At 36.8% G+C, this 21,410-nt stretch overlaps 1 long non-coding RNA gene across 3 annotated transcripts in view; it reads left to right on the top strand.

Moving 5' to 3' along the window:
- The first annotated feature begins 2,412 nt into the window (after positions 1-2,412).
- The window catches only part of LOC132711119 (uncharacterized), a 58,740-nt gene continuing 39,742 nt past the window's right edge, over positions 2,413-21,410 (top strand). For all 3 annotated transcript variants that reach the window (XR_015731330.1, XR_015731329.1, XR_009621925.2), the window contains exon 1: positions 2,413-2,652. This is a non-coding gene — a long non-coding RNA (uncharacterized LOC132711119). The remainder of the gene's footprint in view (positions 2,653-21,410) is intronic.

Raw genomic sequence — 21,410 nt, 5'->3', positions numbered from 1 at the left:
TCTTTAAAAACGCATCAGGAAAGTTGTCTCAGAAAAAAAAAAGCAAAGAAAGTGAAGTTGTCGCCCTGAAGCTAAGAGAACAAAATGTTCTTTCTACGATCTTTTGAAAAGGAAAAAAAAAAGAGTTCTGTAACAAGGGCATAATCTGTAAATATTTCTAAGTCCTCCTGTTTTTACCGGATGGTGCTGAATTATGCCGGCTCTGTGTTGTGCCACTCTACCCTCTGATGATAAACAGCCATGCATCACAGCTTTGTGTTCTGCCTGCCACAGGCACAATACTGCTAAATTAATAGTTAATTCAGAGAACTTGACTGTTATATTACCTTTGGAATTAGAAAATGAAAGCCTTGCTGTCATCTACCTTGAAGGGAAATAATGTAGTCTCCCCATGGATGATGAAATAATATCTTGGAATCGTTCCCATTAAAATCTGGGGCGCTTGCTTCCAAAATAAATGTGCATTTCCTATATGCCGCCCAGAGGCCTTGTAGGATAAAGGGTGGCGGTGACATATAAATATTTCTACATATGTATGCATAAACAAATAAATATACTGCCTATGACCCTGCCAAGTGTCAGACTAGGCAATGCCTTCCAGGTATTATTGTTTTCGTTTTTGTGCATCATTTCTTTATATAGAAACAATTTCTAGTTTGCATAGTTAGCATTTAAGTATGACAGTGTCTTTTTTTTTTTTGAAGAGGAAGGTTTAAAAACAGAATGAATGAATAAAAAATGAACACCATCTTAAAAAATCTCATCACTTAGAATTAAATGCATATTCTATTTTATTTCTGTAACGTTCCAACAAAAATGTCTTCCATACACGGGTCATTGTTGTGATGCTTTCTGACTAAGTCAACATTCAAAATTTGGCTTGACAGATTTTTTTTTTTGATTTTTTTTTAGTAAAATGAAACTAACCAGCATGGCTTAATTTAGCATATATGTTTTATGAGGGAGGGCTAGTTTGGTGAAGTGGTTAAGATGCCGGAGGAAAAACAATTTAACTGGATTTGCCTTGGGCCAGCCATTCACAATCTGATTTACCTCACAGGGTAGGTATTATGAAGAAAATAAGGGGAAACACCACCTTGAATTTATATATGTACATACATACATAGGAATAGAAATCTAATAAATTGATGTCTGAATTGCAGAGATTGCATTTATTCAAAAAACAAAACAAACCTCAGCTTGCTGAACAAGAGTTGGTAATTGGAACTCACCGCTGATTTTCCTTGTAGCCCAAGAGAAGGGATCTTATCACAATGCAAGAGTTCAGCATAGGAAGAAATCCAGATCATTGGTCCATCTAAAATAAATCCTGTTACTTTTTGTACAACATTTGTTCTCTAGCCTATCTGAACCTGCAGACATGACTTCCCCTATTGATCCTTGGTGAGGCTGGCTCTTGTTATTTCCATTCTGATGAGCTTTATTCTCCCTTCTGGAAACCAAACATAATTTTAGGCTTATATCTACCAAAAAATGCTACTGAAGCATCAAAAGAACAATACTCTTGGCTCTGTTCCTACCAGAATCCTATATCTCCCTGAGTTGTCCATGAGATACAAGAATATTTGAAGGTCCAATCTGAGTCAGTCATCAGGACCACAGGTTTATTCTTCCAAGCTTTTGGACTCTTGCTGGTGGGATAGGGAATTTTATTTCGAGCAGAAGATTTGAGTACTCTTCTGGTAAACTATCTTTGGACCTCTCTAATGTATTGATGTCTGAAATACAGTAAGAGTTCCAGGCAGGTCTGGCAAAGGTTTTATAAGCCCTAGTTTGAAGTATAGCGTTACCAGAGAGAAAACTTCACAAAATAAGATTGACAACTCTTAATGCCTTTTTTGCAATGATGTTATAGTGAGCTCTGGGACTTAGATCTTTTGAAGTGAGTACTCCTAGGTCCTTGACTGAGTGTGGGTCAACTTTTAGATCGTTTCCAGCCAGCAAATATTTGATGTTCTTATTTCTATTGCCAATCTTAGCTCCTTCTCTTAAAATGTCCTCACATGAAATCAATAAAACAGATTGTGATTTTATTTTATGGAAGTAAAATGTGATCCCAGCCTCCCAATAATCTGATTTCATTGACCCATTGAATGGTCTGTATTTTTTCAGTAGAATCCATGTATTTTTTTTCTGTGTCCAGAGTAGCCAAGATTTAGATTGCTTTGTTGTAAAGCAAGCTGCTTTTGATTTGCTTTCTTAATAAGATTCGAACATACCAAAAGAGTTTTCGGATATTGGAGACATAACTTGCTCTCGGCTGAAGAGTTAGGGACTTCTGCCAACACTTAAGCTTTGCCGATAAATCACATGTGGCAGCTTATATAATAGGCTTGGGCTTTATATACTGTATCTGTAAGACAGTGGCATGTAAAAATCTTAATGGGAACAACATGCTCCAATCTGAACAAATTTCACATTGGCCCAGGACTGTACTTTTATAGAACAGTCTAGGCAAAGTGAGTTCATATAAGCCTCTATGGCAAGTTCTTATTTTCATTAAGTCGTGGCTGTCCACCAGCTCCTCTTTTTTAAAAAAGGAAATTGGAAATTGAAAGTCTCTGAAAAACTTGGATAAAAATGGTTATCTACCTGCGGAAAATCACACCGGGTTATATAAGATTATTGCAGGTAAGATATTTTTTCTTTCTCTCCCTACCATCTTTCACTTTTTACTTACACTTCTTCAGGGCTACTGTTTTGGGTCACATAGCAAAAGAATATTAAATTTGGTACAGCCAATTTTCCAGCCATCAATGGGCATCTAATTAAATTTCTAGGGGGATGCCTTGATTATCAATCTGGATAACTGGCATTATTCTACATTGCCCAGAGCAAAATGTGTGTATTTTGTTATTGTGTTTTCAGAATTTTCTTCTTTCTTCTAGGTTTTTAATTACAAACATTTATTTAGGCTGAATTCAATACCTACTTAGCCCCAAATAAACCCCCATTATATTTAACAGGAATTACTTCTGAGTACAAGAACTTTTAAAATTATCTATTCGCAGACATTCTGGAACACAATGCCACACTATTAGAAAGTGAAGGAAATGTAAATAATTCTAATTATAGTGAGGTTCCTAAAACATTAACACAGTTGAGTAGTAAAATATTTCTGCCTTAATGGAGTATGATTTGAATATTTAAAATATCAATGCAGAAATCAGACTTGTGGAAAACCTTTAATTTTTCTAGCTTTCCCACAGATAGGATTCTACAACAATGCAGAAGAATACAATAGATGCAGGGACAATTTGAATGAAGCAGCTTTTACTGTGATTCATCACATTTCATGGCCTTTAGAGCACCTACCATCTTCTTAATCAGGAAGTCCCAGAGGTGCCAGTGGGAGAGGGGATCATATGCTCAAAATGGCAGTGTGCTGGTTTCTATGGCAATTTAATATAGAATGACTTTCTGGTCACCTTGCACGCCTCCACCTCTTATTAACTGGAATTCTCACATTGTAGTCTCTGTTCTGCATGTCTGTATGAATTTCTGTTCATAATACATTAAAGCATCAGTGACATTCACCAAGGCTACAGCCATAAACTCCCCTCCCTTATGCTTACTCACAATAGTCAGAATGAACTGGAGTAAAAACTCTTTATAAAAAAACCTTTCCCAGTGCCCATCAGCAATGGGGACATCTAGTTTGGTCCAGTGGTGAAGGTGCTGGCCTAGAGATCAGGAGACTGGGAGTTCTACTCGCATGAAAGCTGGCTGGGGGACTTTAGGCCAATCTTTCTGTCTCGGTCCACCTACCTCACAGGGTTATTATTGTGGGGAAAATAGGAGGAGGAAGGAGTATTAGGTGTGTTTGTCGCCTTGAGTTACTTATAAAATAATAAAAGGAGGATAAAAATCTAATAAGTAAATACAGCAATAACTCTTGGTGACACTAGCAATTCATTCCAGCTTCTCATTTGGAAAATCAGAATAAAGCCCATATTCCATAACATTTACATGACTACCACATATGGGATTGGGATTTTCTTTTTTTCTTTTAAAAAAAGGATGCTGACCCCAATCTGTGGCAGGGCACTCTTGTTCAGTGCTCTAAGGCCACACTTTAAATTAGACTCAAGACGCAAGGCAGCCATTCTGCTCCAACCACTGAAGACAGATCAGATGCGGTATATGTAGAAATAATCAGATCCCAAAACAAAGGATTACATAGTAAATAGACCAGGACCTCTGAAAACCAAAAAGGGAACAATTTGGGAAGATGGGGTTTGAGAAAACCGGTGAAGCAAAGCCTCTCAACTGGGAACTGAGGTAGGACTGAGCATGCTCAGTAGCCAGAGAATATGCTATCTTAATTAGAAAAGATAAATGGAAAACCAAAGGGAAAAAGTGGATATTGCAAGGCTCTGTGGCAGGAATTCCCAGGCAGATGGTTAGGAGACTCCAATAAAGGAGAATATGTATAGCTCAGGATGGAAATGAGGGGTCCTTTGTGCTCTCTGAGCTTGGTTGTTTTTTTGTAGACGTCTCATTACCCAAGCTAGGTAACATCATCAGTGGTAGTGAAATGTCTACAAGAAAACAACTAACCTCAGGGAACACCAAGACTAGGCAGCTGGATTGTTTTCACACAAGGGCTCTTTGGTATTCCAGATACTAATCTGTTAGCTTCATCTTCTCGCATCTGAATGCTTCAATGGGGAATTTGCTTTGCCTTCTTGCAGACCCAAGCAGCTGGGAAGTTAGCCATCAACCCCATGGATACACTGATACATCAGGCGGCCCTGTTCTTGGGTTTGTTTGGGACCAGCATCTCTACCTACAGCTTAATGCAGCTGGCTCAGAAGAAGAGGAAACCTGTGGATTTTTAATCAGATTTTGGATCTCAAGCCAAAGAGCTAAGCCTGAGCAGCACCCATTGATTTTCACTGTCACTTTCAGAGATAACTCCACTGGCAGAAAGGTGTGCAGAGAGTGTCATCCTCTGCTGTGAATACAAATCCTCTCAATTTGTATTCCGCAATATTTCTTGAAAGGTGGAAGAAGAACCTCAATTATCTCCCCCCTCCGGAAAACAAACTAACAAAAGAAGAAGAGCTAGAAGAAGGAGGGAGGGAAGCATTGCATTTTATGGCAAGATGGATTCCCCAGGACAAGTGATGGATTTCTTTTTGCTGAGCTTAATACACGCAGAAAGATATCTGTATATACACACATCAGTTAAAATCTCATCTAGAGCAGACAGACAGATTGCCAAGTAGAACTGCTTTGTTATTATTCTACCAAATTATTTTGGGCAGAAAGATTAACAGGACAAAAGGGGAGCAACTGAAAGGCTGAAGAAAAATAAGAATGCCTTTCCCCTTCCTCTTCGCACACGAACTGATTGCCATGATTTGGCACCACCATTTCAGCTGAATGCCTGGACCTCAAATGCCAGAGGAAAGTGAAATGGATGGATGCATGTGTAACACTCTGTGCAAAAGATAAACCATATATTAACAGGCAGTTCTATGCAAATGGATGGTTGGTTCTGTGCTGTGTTTTGGGCATGTATGGCAGGGATATAAGTTAGTGCTTAGTGCTTTTAACAACCTCTCTGTTCTGTAGTCATATAGATAATAGTTCTCAGACACAAAGTCCAGTGCTACATCATTTTGTGACAGCTGAAATCATAGGGTTGACCAAGCCTTAGAAGTCATCTAGTCCAGGGGCCCCCAACCTTTTGGGCACCAGAGACTGGTTCCGTGGAGAGAGGTTTTTCCGTGGATCGGAGGGGGCGTGGTTTCATGTGTTGCCTGCATGCAGTGGATGGGGCTTCGCTTGTTTGAGTGGCCCGGTTTCTGGCATGCCGCGGACGGTGCTGGTCTATGGACCTGGGTTTGGGGACCCCTGATCTAGTCCACCCTCTTCTGTTACCCTTTGAACTAATACAGACAGGAAATCAAAATACTTGGTTTTGTAATAGCACTACCTTTATTGTAAGTCTTTTGTAAACCTTGCAATTCTGAAAGTACTTCTCCCTTCCCTGCCTTTACTTTCTAGAGAACTAGTGAGAGTCCCTTCTGAGATGCTTTCTTCATGCCCATTCCTCCTTTGGACTGAGATTTCTCTTATCAGATTGCTGTCTAGGCTGTGGCTCTTCCTCCTGTCCCCCAAGGTTATTCTCACAGCCCATCATGTCTTCAGGATCCATGAGTGTATCTCTAACAGGTGACTATCCAGCCTGAGCAGCAGCTTACCCTACAAAAACAGTCTTCCATGGACACAAACAGATATGTGGAAGATGAGACTGAATTTATTTGGGGATAATTGTAACTGAAAGTTGTATGATGATTTAGTTTCAGGTTACTACTTTAGAAGAAGGAGAGCAACATATTAGATGGATAACTATCACTTTGAGGTAATCTGCAGACCCAACCTTCAGTCAACGTTATGGTCAATGTTATGGTCATAACATACCTCCGGTTATGTTATGGTCAATGAATCTTGAATCTTGTATCAATGAGAAACTGAGTAGCTCTTTCTATGCATCCCATTTACTACAATATGAAACAAATCAGGATAGCAACCAGATACCCTGTGCAAAGATTGGTTCATTGTAAATTTTTTTTTAAAAAAAACCATGATTTTTTTTGTACTCATCATTGTTGTACTTTCTTTGTTAATGGTACAAATCATTTCCTTTGTAAACAGTATTTATGTTTAACCACTGTGGGTCATTGTACACCTCTGTCTTTCTTTAAAAAAAAACAGAATTGCCTAATGCATTATTATAAATCATAAATAGATTTGACATTACAACCTGCTGTATTTTTTTCCGCCACGTTTGAGAACAATTGTGAGGAGTTAGAGAAATTAGAAAATTGGTTTTTAAGAGATTCTTCTCAAGAAAATTATCTAATGCATTAAATTTAATTCCCCACCCAAGCCCACAGTTTATCATGTTTAATTCCTTGCCAAATAATCCTTTATTCATTCTTCATTCTCAGGGAAGTTAGCAAACTTTAAATGAATCCTCTGGCGATATTGGAATGTTTTACAATGGAAAATAATACATCTTGTTATATGAGACAGATTGTTATTATTCCTTAAACAAATGTACACTGTTTTTGGATTGGATTCAGAATTTCAGAGGTCATTTAGGCCAATGTCCAGCCCCTATTTAGTGCCGGAATCCAAATGCAAGCATTTCCGACAAACAGCTTTTCGGTTTCCATTTGAACACCTCCATTGAAATCCATAATTTCTCTGGGTCATTGGCTCCACTATGGAATTTTGTTAGGAGATTTTTGCTAAAATTCAAGCAGGATCTCCCTTCTTTTGTAACTTATATAACTATTATAATTTGAATTCCTTACTTTGTCTCCTGCATCCTGGCATTAGGATGATCAGATCTTACCTTGTGTTGGGGCTTATTTAGCATGTATTTTAGTGGTGCAAAAGTGAAGATTGAAAAAGTCATGAAATGTCATTTCTTATTTAGAAGAGAGACACATTTTCTGTAGGTGAAGCAGATCCTGCACTTCATCTGCTTCCAAGCCTCAGAGGCAATAAAAGCAATATTTCATCACACGGCAGGTTGACTTGTGTGAATGTGCATTTGTTTCACTTTGTTAAAGTTCTAATCCTTTGGGAGAAAGTTTCTAATTACAAAATAGGTTTGATATTTTGACTGCAGCATGAAAGGTGAATAATTAAATGTGCTAAGGATACTGATTAACAGCATTGTTTATGATTATAGCTTTAAAATTATTCTGATTCTGTATTCGGCAAGGGACGTACAGAGATGGAAGCACAATTTGTATCCTCAAAATCAGCCCAGTTAGGCCCAGATCTAAATGCTCTAACACTGTTTTTCAAGCTTGGCATCTTGAAGATGTGTGGACTTCAACTCCCAGAATTCCCCAGCCAGCCATCATGGGAGTTGAAGTCCACACATCTTCAAGCTACCAAGGTGGAGAAAAACTGCTCTGACATGACAGCAACTGTATGCATATTTCTCCAAACATGGGCTCTTATACTGTACTTTATACCATAACCTTGTTTAGTAATCATAATTGGGACTGGCAACTTGGTCTTTAAGTGAAGCAGCTGCTAAGTGAAACCACAATGGTACTTATGCTCTTACTTAGGTGTCCTTTGCTTTACTGACCTGTGAAGTTCATAAATGTGAGGATTGGTTGCAAAGTTACCTTCTCATCATTGTCACAAAGCAAATGGTCAGTCGCTAAATGAGGACTACCTCTACTGCCCATAAAGAACAAGTCATGGAATGAAGAACAGATATGGGACAATCCCATGCAAGCAAAGGATATGCCTTGTGGATGTGGGCCAGGATGAAACCTTTGCCTCCGAGCTCCACTTAGCAATAACACTTAAACTTATATACTGCTTCACAGTGCTTTACCGCCCTCTCTAAGTGATTTACAGAGACAGCATATTTCCCCCAACAATCTGGGTTCTCATTTACCAACCTCAGAAGGATGGAAGGCTAAGTCAACCTTGAATCTGTCAGGATCGAACACCAGGCTGTGGGCAGAATTAGCCTGTAATACTGCGTTCTAGCCACTGCGCCAAATAAACAGGATGATAGAGGACGTTTCAGTTCCAAACAGCGTGATTTCCATAGTGTCACCCTATGCACATAGACTTTAGTCTCCTGATTAGAATAAATGTATTTTACCCAATGTTGTAACAGTAAATGAGCAAATGGGTAACTGCATTTACTCCCACTGCCCAATAAATGTGCCTCGTTATCCCCAGTTTGCTGATTCCACTCTGTGCACATACAGTTTTCACCACCATGGGGCAGTTAACAATAACATTCAGACTTATATACTGCTTCATAGTGTTTTTACAGCCCTCGCTAAGCAGTTTACAGCCTATTACCTCCAACAATCTGGGTCCTCATTTTACCAACCTCAGAAGAATTGAAGGCGGAGTCAACCTTGAGCCAGTGAGGATCAAACTCCTGGCAGTGAGCTGAATTAGGCTGAAGTAGCCTGCAATACTTTATTCTAACCATCGTGCCAGCACATTGCTCACATAGAGGATTACAATATTACCTAAGATCTTTAGAAATGAAACCTAAATCTCTCTAAATTGGATGGACTACCTGATCACATCTAACCATGTTGTAGGTCCCATCTGCTAAGGAGTTCCATCTGATAGGACCCAAATTACATGTTTCTTCTGCTTTGCCTCTCACTCTCTGGAACATCATTTCCCCCTTAAGTTGAGGTTAGCCTTCGGAAGGCCCTGAGAATGTGGTTCTTCCAGTAACATTGGAGAATCCCATGAGGAGCCTACGATATGATTATACTGTGTTTATGAATGCTTTTCTCCAGCAATTCTGCTTTTTTTTTTTTTTTAGTATTTTAATAGTTGGGACATTATTTTTAATTGTTGGTTGTACACCATCTAGAGTCCCATCCAGTAAGATAGATGGCCGTATAAATTTGTTAAATACATAATTAAATTTAATGGGAAGGTCTCTGTGTTTTACTTCTGGTCTAATTTGAGCTAGAACTACTTGATATACCCTCTTCCTTTTAACTTACGTTATTTAGCTTACATAACCTTGGCAAAGCATCAATAATTTAACACAAAGTACAAGTCTTGCTGCTCCATGCTTGGGAGGTTTGAAACAATTAACTGAACATGTTGATATTTCCCAGAGATATATTTAGATGGGCACAAAGTTTGCACATTTATTGGCGTTCTAGTACAGGAGATTTATTTATTTATTTATTTGTGTGCTGCCCATCTCGTCTAGAGGCAGCTCTGTTCCAGGGCTTTGTCACTTCCATAGAAAGCTCTGCTGAGTTCAGGACAAATTGTTTTACAGTGGTAATGTATAGAGCAAATGGCCGGTACATTTATTTCTTAATTGTCCAAAAGGCCAAATATTGCATTTACTTGAATGGAAGATTAGAGGTTCTTTATTTAATCAGATAGTTTAACCTAAAATGGGAACAATTTGGTAGAATATATAATAGGGGCATAATAATCTCCCTTTTGATAAATTCTATGATTTATATGCATGGTGCATTCTCTCTCGTGACAAAGAACATGACACTGCAAATGATCTGAAGCTGTGTTGAAGTTGTGTTGTATTGAGGTTAGAAAAGCACTGAAAGGCTGATATTTATTAGTCACTGGGAATGAATGTTACTGTTGTAAATGCTCTCATAATTCATAACCTCTGGAACAGGCTGCATTTTGCTGGCATCACTCTTTTCCAACTTTCTTGCACGGTCTCTGAAATGACTGATTGAGAACCTCTGCTTTAGGAAAATATTATCTTCGAAGCTTAAGATGTTTCGCATCACCATTGAAGAATCAGAGTATGACTTGTGAAAATTTCATTTGCATTGTCCTTTGGACTGCCTTAGGTTTATTGCTTCCATCCAATTATTGAAATACTTTACCTTTTAGGAGTCGAAGGTTTTTATAGCTCTTTGTTTCCTATTGTGAATCTGCACCATTTTCTAATTTTATGGACTGAGGGGTGACAAGCTAAGGAGCAGAATAGAAAGAAGCAACAAAACAATACTTTTAAAAATAAAGAAAAAGAGCATGCCTTTCTCTTCTTCTCATAAATATTGCTCAGAAAATGGAATCACCCACCAAAGCAAGCTAAAATTTAGCTTAATCAAATGACATTTTAACAAGGCTCATATTCTAACCACCAGAAAAAAAGGTCTACAAATATTTACTGCAACTTCTAAGATAGAATTTGATTTTGATACAGTAGTCCTGCCCTTCCTTGCTGCCAGATGACAATCAAGAGGAATTTTGCAGCTGAAATCTGGTAACCTTAGGATGAGTGTTTAATTGGACATCCTAAAAAGGAACAGGATTTTAATTAGGATTGGCACAAGTTGTTCTACTGATTTCCTTTTTAAGACTTGGCACCTGGCTGTAATTGCTTCAGAATTAATAGAATGTGTGTTATCTAATCCCTCAATGGGATTGTTACAAGCGTTTTACTGGTACCACAAAGAAGCCAAAATTATATAGACTTTGGAAGACTGCCTGTATTATTATAAGACAGAGCATCTCTCCCCACCCCCAAAAAGGTTTTTTTTATGATTGTCATGTGGTTTTTATATTTGTGTGGATTTATATTTATATTTAGTTTATTTTGAAGAATTAATATCTTATTTTTCTTAAAAACAGGAAAAACTGCGTAACTTAGAGCAATAATGCTGTCAAAACAATAAATGATAAAAGCAGAGCAAAATAAAAATAGTAAAAAATATTAGACTTTCAGAAACAATATTGATTTAAATTATTAATTTAAAAAGTTACAGAGAAATAGAATACTGCAACTTAGCACAGATGGAGAACTCTACCAACTAAACTGTATATCAATTATGTAATCACAACTTATTTCAATCTTACATCTGAAGAAATTTCCCAAATGTATTATTTTCTTATAAACAATTTGAACAGAATTTCCTATTTTATTAGTTTCATTCATCTGGTGCAGTTATACTGAATTGATTTTAATTTGAATAACAATAAAAAAGGAAAAGGAAAACAGAAAAAACATTTGACAGCCTCATCAAAATTAATTATACTTCAAAGTAGTACCAATCAACCCACACTGGTCTGAATACTTTGAACTGACAATACTTTTTAAAAATCTTTCTATAATAGAGCTACCATGTTTAAATCACAAAACCCTGAATTAACTTTGCTTCAGTGTATTGCATTTTGCAGGCCAAATAAGTTAGTTAGGCTGTTCAATAATGAATATCTACCTTACAAACCTGTTCATATTCTTTAGATCATAAGATTTTCCCTCATGTCCTGAGGAGCCTGAGTGGCGTAGGAGGCTAATGCCTCCTACTAAGGCAGCATTTAACATCCAGCTGCCTGCAATTACTGCGAGTTCAATTCTCACCAGGCTCAAGGCCGACTCAGCCTTCCATCCTTTCTAAAGGGAGTAAAATGAGGACCCGGTTTGTGGGGGCAATAAGCTGACTTTGTATAAAATATACAAAAGTATGAAGGCTATTGCTTAACGCATTGTAAGCCGCCCTGAGTCTCCGGAGAAGGGCGGCATATAAAAATAAATAAATAAATAAATAAATAAATAAATAAATAAATAAATAAATAAATAAATAAATAAATAAATAAAATAAAGTTCTATGTATTCATTAAATTTATCAATGGTATGATGTGATATCAATCTCTCTGTGTTTATGGCACACAGTATCAAGGCAATTAGAGGAAGATGGACCCAAAAGGGGAATTTGGAATGACCTATAGTAGTGGTTTAAACAAATTTTAACACTTGGCATTCCCTATGCATTCCTCACAACTGTTTGTACTTGAACATGTGCTTCCTCCTTCAAAGGTGAATGCTGTATTATCTCATGCAATTTGAACACACAGCTGAATCTTTGCTTCTGACTCACATTCAACACAGATGTCAAAACTAGAGCAATTGTATGAAATAGGGGGAGGAATATATATTGTTCTGGTAGATTGTGAGATACAGGGTTGCAGCTGGATGTCTGCTTATTCAAATGAAAGCAGGAATAGGGACAATTAGACCTCCTTAGGGGAATAATGCAGAGATAATCCATTGGGCATTAGTGCTAAAAGCAGCTACATACTACCAGGTTCAAGTTAGGGTTATCAATTCGAACAAAGAAGGCAAGCTTGCTCAATCCAAGGTCAAGACTCAAGAGCATTTGGCCCTCATATTAAAGGTGATGGCTAATGAAGAGGTGAGAAGAAGACTGTCACAATTGTAATCCTAGTCTGGTGCCAGTCCAAACAAAAGGCCCTTTTGTTTCCTTATTGGAGCTGCAGCAGATATTTCTCCAAAAATACCTCTCATTGAACAAGCAGAGATTCTTTGCTTTTTTAATTTACTCATTAATTAAAAACATTACTTTTGGCTTTGGACTTTCCCGAGAGATTTTCCCCTCCTTTTTTTAAAAAAAATGACTTTTAATCCAATAATACTCAGAGACATTTGACTCTAATTCAGCAGACTTGTGGCAGACATTGCGAAAAAGGATCCTGACTTCTAAAATCATTGGCATATTGTCTGGGAGTTAGACTGAGCCGAGGTGGCACAGTGGTTAGAGTGCAGTACTGCAGCTACTTCAGCTGACTGCTAGTTCAGCAGATCAGCGGATCAAATCTCACCGGCTCAAGGTTGACTCAGCCTTCCATCCTTCCAAGGTGGGTAAAATGAGGACCCAGATTGTTGGGGGCAATATGCTATTTAGTATACTGTCTTTGGTGTAAGCCGCCCAGAGTCCTCGGAGAGTGGGCAGCATAGAAATATGACAAATAAATAAATAAATAAATAAATAAATGTTGTAATCCCAAATCTGGTAAAGAAGCAGATTTATTTTTGTTATGCTAAAAAGCAAGCAAATCAGGAAACGCAGTTCTGGGCTACAATAACTGAAGATTTTGTGTTAAGCAAAGTGGAAATGCTGTAGTTTATATATGAGAAGTAAATGCATAATTATTTTCCTTTCATAAAATTGATGCTGCAACATCAACATACAATCCTCTGCAGCATTGTTTTTTTTCTTGAAGACAGTCCCTCTTTACTAAAAATAAATAAATCTAGAAATCCCCCAGGCTTATAAGATTCCAAGATATATTCATGTTTTCAAACACATTTTATAATAAAGGGCTAACATTACTGTACTCTTAAGAAAGAATCAAGAATCTCATATTTTATTACTACTCCATATCTTTCCTTCAGTTGCATGGGACTGAAGAATAATCAAAGCTAGAACCCAATTCAGTCATTCTTCTTAGGAACCTGGTCTTACAGTAAAATTAGATGATCAGTCTAAATTGGTCAGATTTGTCTACAATTACTGGCAAGTACTTTCTTTCAATTTTGATAGAGGTCATAATTTCTAGCTTTAATTAGTTTTATCTGCTATAGTCATTATTTTTATGGTAGCCGTCCAAGCAGAAATCAGGTGCAAGGATTAGCCCTGCCTTCCTTCAAGTTCAGTTTTCTAGGAAAAAAAATAAGACCAAAAACAATATTTAAAGAAGCAAAGATGTTGCCTAATTTTAGACCTTTGTTTCACACGTGATGGATCAACTTGTTTAACCTTGTTATAACAAATAAGGCATAGCTGATTTTGTATTTTGCAGTTCATAATAACCAGATTCATACAATATGCAAATCAAACAAATTATGTTTTGGCTTTATAGGTCATGTGAAATAGACTGCTGACTCTGATTATATTCACACAAAGATGCAAACCAGAATTATTCTGCCATTGTATGTAGTTAATAACAACAAAAAACCCAGACCAATCTGAGCTACTTAATAGCAATAACACTTACTTATATACCACTCCATAGTGCTTACAGTACTCTCCCAGTGATTTACGGTGTCAGCCTATTGCCCCCAACAATCTGGGTCCTCATTGTACCAATCTCGGAAAGATGGAAGCCTGAGTCAACCTTGAGCCGATCAGGATCGAACTCCTGGCTGTGGACAGAGTTAGCTTGCAATACTGTATTCTAACTACTGTGCCCCTGATAGAGATAGTCTTTGAGCCAATGTTAAGGACCCTGGGTACTTTTCCTGGGAAATGTCAGCATCTAAATTGAGATCATACAATCTGGTATTTAATTCCTATGATGATTATGCATCAGCCATAATTTCTCATGTATTATACTGTTGATGGGATTTTTTCATCCATAAGAGGATGGCAATCAGATAATAGTGAACCTTATTCCATTTCCTTTTATTGAAATAGTTTGTACTCAGGTATAAATGGATTTTGATTTGTATGAATGTTACTCAAGTCAAAGTTATAGTTTAGTGTGGGCAAATTACTCATGCAGCCATCACCATTTCCACTGTACTCTCTCTGTAACCTATAATTTATGTGATTCTTTAGTATTCTCTTGAACTAAAGTCAGTGAAGTAAGTGTCCATCCCTGACAGCTAGGAAGGAGAAAATAAATCGTGAAGTGAGTTTTCTTTATTATGAAGACAGTGATGGGTTTTTCCCTCCTTCCCCCTTTATTGTCTAGTGAAACTGTACCAAGTTATCAAGGTGTTTGGTGTACCAGCCAAAAACTGAATGGAATTAGAAGTGACACATTTGTCACGACAAGAACAAAATTATTTATCTATAATAAGACTTGAACATTTCAATTATAGCATCAACATTAGTGAAAGCATTCAAATCAAAAGACAGGTGAGGTTTAAATGTGGCAAGTAAATTCAAAATTAACATTATCCGCGGCATACAAGGAAAACTAGATGAAGATGTTTTAAAGATGGCACCTTCCACCGACAAGACTTGCAAAGATGTTCCCAAAGAATACCTCAACCTGTTGGAAATGTAAGAAAACTCATGGAACATATTACCATTTATGGTGGATGTGCCCGGCAGCAAAAAAAATTTGGACAAATATAAAGAAATGGCTAAAAAAAAAATAGATCAACCAATTGAAAGAAAGCTGGAAATATTCTTGTTAGGAATATTCACAAGAACATACACCAAAGAAATAAAATATCTCATTTTACATATCATAACTGCTGCACGAATATCATATGTACAAAATTGGAAACAGGAAAAGATACCAACAGACGAAGAAGTGATAGAAAAAGTTTTAGAATGTGCCGAGATGGACAAATTAACAAAAGAAATTAAAGAAAAAGAAGAAACAGATTACTATATAATTTGGAACAAATGGTATGAATGGCTTGAGTCTAGAAATAAAGAATAATAAATACAGGGAAGAATTTAAAAGTATAAAATATGTATATAACAAATGTATAGAAATGTTAAAAATTAAGATTATTAGTGTTAGAAAATACAATGTAACCAAAGAAAAAGGAACAATGTAGAAAATGAAATAGTAGTAGAGATATGGGAGGATAGATACAAAATATATTTATATGTTATATGTTATGTGATTGTCATATTGTGTCATAATAAAATACTATTAATTTTTTTTAAAAAAAAGACAGGTGAGGTTTTATTAATTCAGTTTTTAGTTACCCAAGTAGCTGAGATTGCTCATTTTTAGGTGATTCTAAACACATACAGGATTTTGAAACCTGGACCAGAAAGGGTAATTGTTAGTTGGATCCAAGATGGGGGAAAAAAGCCTCATTGAAGAAGAATGGTTCTAACCTCTTTTGAAGGACCATCAATTGAATTACCTTTGAAGAAATATAAAGCCACTAGGTCCAAGATACCCACTCCATCTCATACACTAAATGCTAACTGATACCTTTCTATTAAGTTCAGGAATTCAAACCAACCAAAGTGAAACAGGGAGCCATCAGCTCATCAGTTGCCGCATTAATGTTGGTACCAGGAAATTGGAACACATTCCTTGGTGCTTCTCCTAATTATCACTGCATTGCCCATGGGGGAAGGAGAGAATCACAAGTGTTTAGAAAAGGAGCCCAGAGAAATGGGAAGCTCCCAAAATGGTTATATTGTATGTAAGATACTGGTCCATTCTCCTGGGCTTTGTTTGCATTTGCATTTGTGTTAAGCTACAGTTAACTGTTGTTTTAAATGTTTTAACAGATTGTTTACTGTACATGGCCCAGAATGACACAGGTGAGATGGGCAGCTATATACATTTGATATATGAGGGACGTGGTGGCTCAGTGGCTAAGATGCTGGGCTTGTCATTCAGATGGTCGGCAGTTCAGTAGTTCGAATCCCTAGTGCCATGTAACAGAGTTAGCTCCTGTTACTTGTCCCAGCTTCTGCCAGTTCGAAAGCACATAAAAAATGCAAGTAGAAAAATAGGGACCACTTTGGTGAGAAGGTAAAGCACTCTATGCGCCTTTGGCATTTAATCATGCCGGCCACATGACCAGGGAGACATCTTTGGACACCGCAAACGACTAACACACATGTGCGGGAGAACCTTTACCTTTTATACATCTGATAAATAAATGTCCATATTAGGACTTCCCTTTGCTTTTAATGTTTAATTAACATTATTCTATAATTTTGAAAAAAATAAGCCCTAATTTAATTTCTAATTCTAATGTTAAATTTATACATTTTTTAATTTATCTGTTATATTATATTGTACACTACCCAAAGCTCCTCTTTTAGGGAGATGGGAAAGTTTAGAAATACTATTTATATAGATATAGCAAAAATTAAAATAACAAAGAATACAGGACATTCATTTCTAATGACATGGATCTTGCATTTGTCTAGCCTATAGGATCATTAATATAAAAAGTACACATATTATATTTGTATGAATCTTATTCAGGAGGGTATATTCAGTGGTGGGATTCTACTGGTTCAGACCGGTTCGGGAGAACCATTAGCTCCGACTTTCAGACTTGAGTGAACCATTTCTCTCTGTCTTTGAAGTCGGCCCACCTGGGCTTGCCCGCCCCTGCATTAAACTCACCTATATTTCTGCTTCTGAAGCCCAGCTAATCGGGGCGGCAGAGTGGATTGCCGCTCCTCAGATGTTTTCCTTGCTCTCAGCAATGAGGAAGTTCAATTTTCTGCAAACTGTGCACGCGCACGAAGCGCACGCTCAGCGAACCAGTTGTTAAACCAGTAGGATCCCATCCCTGGTATAAATCCTATTTTAAGAACCAATCTTATAATGATTTTTTTTCCATCGAAATTATATTACTGCCCTTACAAATCTCTTTATTTGCTATCCAGTTTCTGATGATGGTAGTTCACAGTCATTCTGGAGTCTCCTTATTTTTGAAAAGGTCTCTGTGCTACAAACCAAAGTTCATGAATGATTCAAAGATACCACCTACTCAATGGAATTTCATACATCCTGTCTAAGTTACTAAGGTGCTCATTTTTATGGAGATGAGCTATTCTAAACAGAGGAATTAGAGACACTTCCTTGCATAAAGTTTCCAGGAAGCCATAATTGGTGCACCTGATGCTTTATTTTGAAGTAGAGAACTCCAACATAAGCACTAGATAAAACAAGTAGCAAAATACTCATTATTTTACAATACAAGCAGTGTCTCTTTTTCCTGGAAGAAAAGAAGCTGATGTTACTCAGAACATTGATGGTATTGCTTCTGAACAAACAATAATTTTAATTTGCTTCCCATTACCTCTCATGAGATTCCCTTTTAAAACATCCACACATATGCAGCAGATAAGCTTGGCCTTCGTATAAAAGAGATGCCTCTTGCATTTATTTTCCCCTCTTTCTATGCAATGGGTTTTTGCCAACATTACATTTGGGTGTTCCTATATGATTCATTTCTAGGAGTCTGATTAATAAGAAAAATAAGAAGCATGCAATTTAGCATCATAGTTAAGTAAATAAATAATTCAAAATCCTGTTCCAAATCTCAGGGCAGGATGCAAAATAGATAAACAAGAAGTCTTGTTGGCACCTTGGATCCTGACTCCATTAGTTCCTTATCGTTACCATAAACATTCCAGGATTTCCTGACCTGCAAGGATTTTTCTGTTGAATTAATTAAAATAGGCTATGTCAAGCACCAGGCAAATCAGGTGATTCAGGCAGTTCAAATGACTATAAAGATTTATTGCAAGTTTAAGTTCTCTACAAGAATCTGAACTACTAATGGTCAATGGAAATTAGTGGGAGTTAAGCAAAGAAAGGAATTCAAGGTGGGCTGGACTTAGATCTCTCGTGGGCGCGAAGGGACTTGTGATTTATGACATGTTTGACGCTCCCTCGGGCTCAGCCTGGTTGTCTCCAGGCAATTACACAATCACAAAGGAATTCTTCACAGAAGGAAAATGGATGGTGATTCACATAGAAGTTCCTGAATAATCTATCACTGAAATAAAATTTCATAGGAATCAATAAAAAAGCAAAAGAAAATTAATAGATTCTTACACTGTGATATAGTTGATTTTGCCATACAGTGCACAATTTCTGAATACTTTCTGAAATTTAAAAATTAAAAAATATATATTTTTGTCCTATATGAAATCAAATAACAGCAATGAAATTTGAACTGTTTGTGTTTTGGGTTGAACCATCATTTCAACTGCTGCTAGTCTACCAAACAATAAAAGTGAAATATGTTTTCATGTCATAAATTCTATTTTATTTTTGTGGCCCATAGGGAAGGATGAGTGAAGACAACCTGATTTGTAGTCTTGGATAAAACTGTGGAAAATACCCCAGAACATAAGAAGAACAAATAATCCAATTCATAAATGAAACAAAACCATACATAAGCAAGGAAACAAATGTAGATTGCTCACTGGAAGTACTAATAATGAAGCTAAGGTTAAATTTCTTGTACACAAACAAGAATCATTGGAGAAAAACTCTGATGCCTGATGCCCTGATTAAAGGCAATTTCATATACCGTAAGGCAAGGTGGTTAGATATTATCACTAATGATACAAGCATGCACATAAGAACACAGAGAAGCAATTTTTGACACACAGTTCTAGCAAAATGCTAAGCATTGTGCCAGGTAGAATTGGAAATGACTAAATGATTGAACAGCAACAGTAGAAGTTTTGGAAGTTGTTTTTGGAGTTCTTTACAATATTCATAATTTAGCAGATGATTTAGCATCTGGTAAACCTGTCACTCAATCAATACATTTATTGAAAGTGCAGATATGTCTCTGTTTTGATTCTTAGGAAATGTCAAGCTGGTATGAGCAGATCTTCTAAAATAATCTTTTTCCCTTCCCTTTTTAAATCTTACAGTTATGCTCCATATGCTGGAGCTAAAGTTGGCTTCAGAATTAAATTGTCTATGCTGTATTTAGAGATACCCATTACGTTTCAAAGCAAAACACAGAAAATGTATGAAGTTTAACTTAGTTCTTTGCAGAAAATATCCTTCCACTTTCTGCACAATCGTTTGTGGGTCATGAAAGTGAGAAAGGGAATTTTCTACACTTTTGGGAGTGGCAGGCAGGGTGAAATCATTTGGAGAAGACAAGCAGGTAGCTCGCCTTCCCCTCTTCCTTTTATTCTGAAAACGCTGCTCTTCTAAAAAGAAGGTAGCAACAGAGAAGAAGTAACAGAATAATAGAGTTGGAAGGAACCTCCAACCACCTGCTCAAGCTCTTTGGTTTTAAAATTCAGCCAAAACTATTTAATGATTTTAATTAATTTTAACTATGATATTGTATATTTACGTTTTTAATTTTGGCTGTACACCACCCCAAGTCCTTCGGGAGAAGGACGGTATATAAATAAAATTATTATTATTATTATTATTATTATTATTATTATTATTATTATTATTATTATTATTATTATTATTATTATTATTATTATTATGCAGGAGATCCTTTACAATTTCGGACAAATGGTTGTCCAATCCCTTCTTAAAAGCCTCCAGTGATAGGGCACCCACAACTTCGGAAGGCAACCCATTCCACTAGTTAATTGTTCTCACTGTAAGGAAATTTCTGCTTAGATCCAATTGCTTCTCTCCTTGATTAGTTTCCATCCATTGTTTCTTGTCTTGCCTTCTGGTGCTTTGGAAACTAGGTTGACCCCCTCTTTTCCAAAGCACCAGAAGGCTTCAGCTCTTGCTGATTTTCAGATAAAGCACAGAGAATGTTTCAAGGCCTGGTGGCTCAGCAGACTGATAGCATTGTGATTAACATCCAGCTGTCTGCAATTACTGTAAATTCAAATCTCACCAGGCTCAAGGTTGACGCAGCCTTCCATCCTTTCTAAGGTAGGTAAATTGAGGACTCAGTTTGTGGGGGCAATAAGCTGACTTTGTATAAATATACAAAAGTATGAAGGCTATTGCTTAACGCATTGTAAGCCGCCCTGAGTCTCCAGAGAAGGGCGGCATATAAATCAAATTTTTAAAAAAAGGTTTTCCCCTCAGCTGAAGTTCTACTGTAGACCCCACAATAAAGATCTAAAATTATTCAGAGAGAATTAGTGTGTGTGTATGTGTGTGCTTCATTTTGCTACTGAACTAGGCACAGAGAGGGACAAATGGTGAATTAAATATATAACTATCAACATTAATAGAAATGTAGCTCAATAAAAGGCCAAAAATTCTGCACCCAAATCTACTTTCTCGTCCAATAATAGGGATGCTATACTACATAAATAAATGAACAGTGGGTATCCTTGAAAGATGAAAAAAAAAAAAGAACCATAAATTCTTGGGCTGTGCACATATGCAAATACAAGCAAGGTACGAAAAACATGCAAAATTATATGGTTTTATTTAGAAATGACAGATTTAGATAAAATACTCATGGAAACAGAGGATAAAATAATTTTAAAAATCTATAGCTTTCTGCTTAGTTTAGAATTAGGGGAAGAACAAGTAAAGGAAACAATGATTGCTTGGGGAAAAAAATGTGGATATTCAATTGAGCTCGATAGATGGCAACAGTTATGGGAAAGGAACTATAAACTAACAATGTCCACTGCATATAAATAGAATCAATA

This window comes from Pantherophis guttatus, chromosome 1 (genome assembly GCF_059756535.1).
Source record: "Pantherophis guttatus breed Tessera chromosome 1, ASM5975653v1, whole genome shotgun sequence".
Classification (NCBI taxonomy): Eukaryota; Metazoa; Chordata; class Lepidosauria; order Squamata; family Colubridae; genus Pantherophis; species Pantherophis guttatus.
This window is presented reverse-complemented; position numbering and strand designations above follow the sequence as displayed.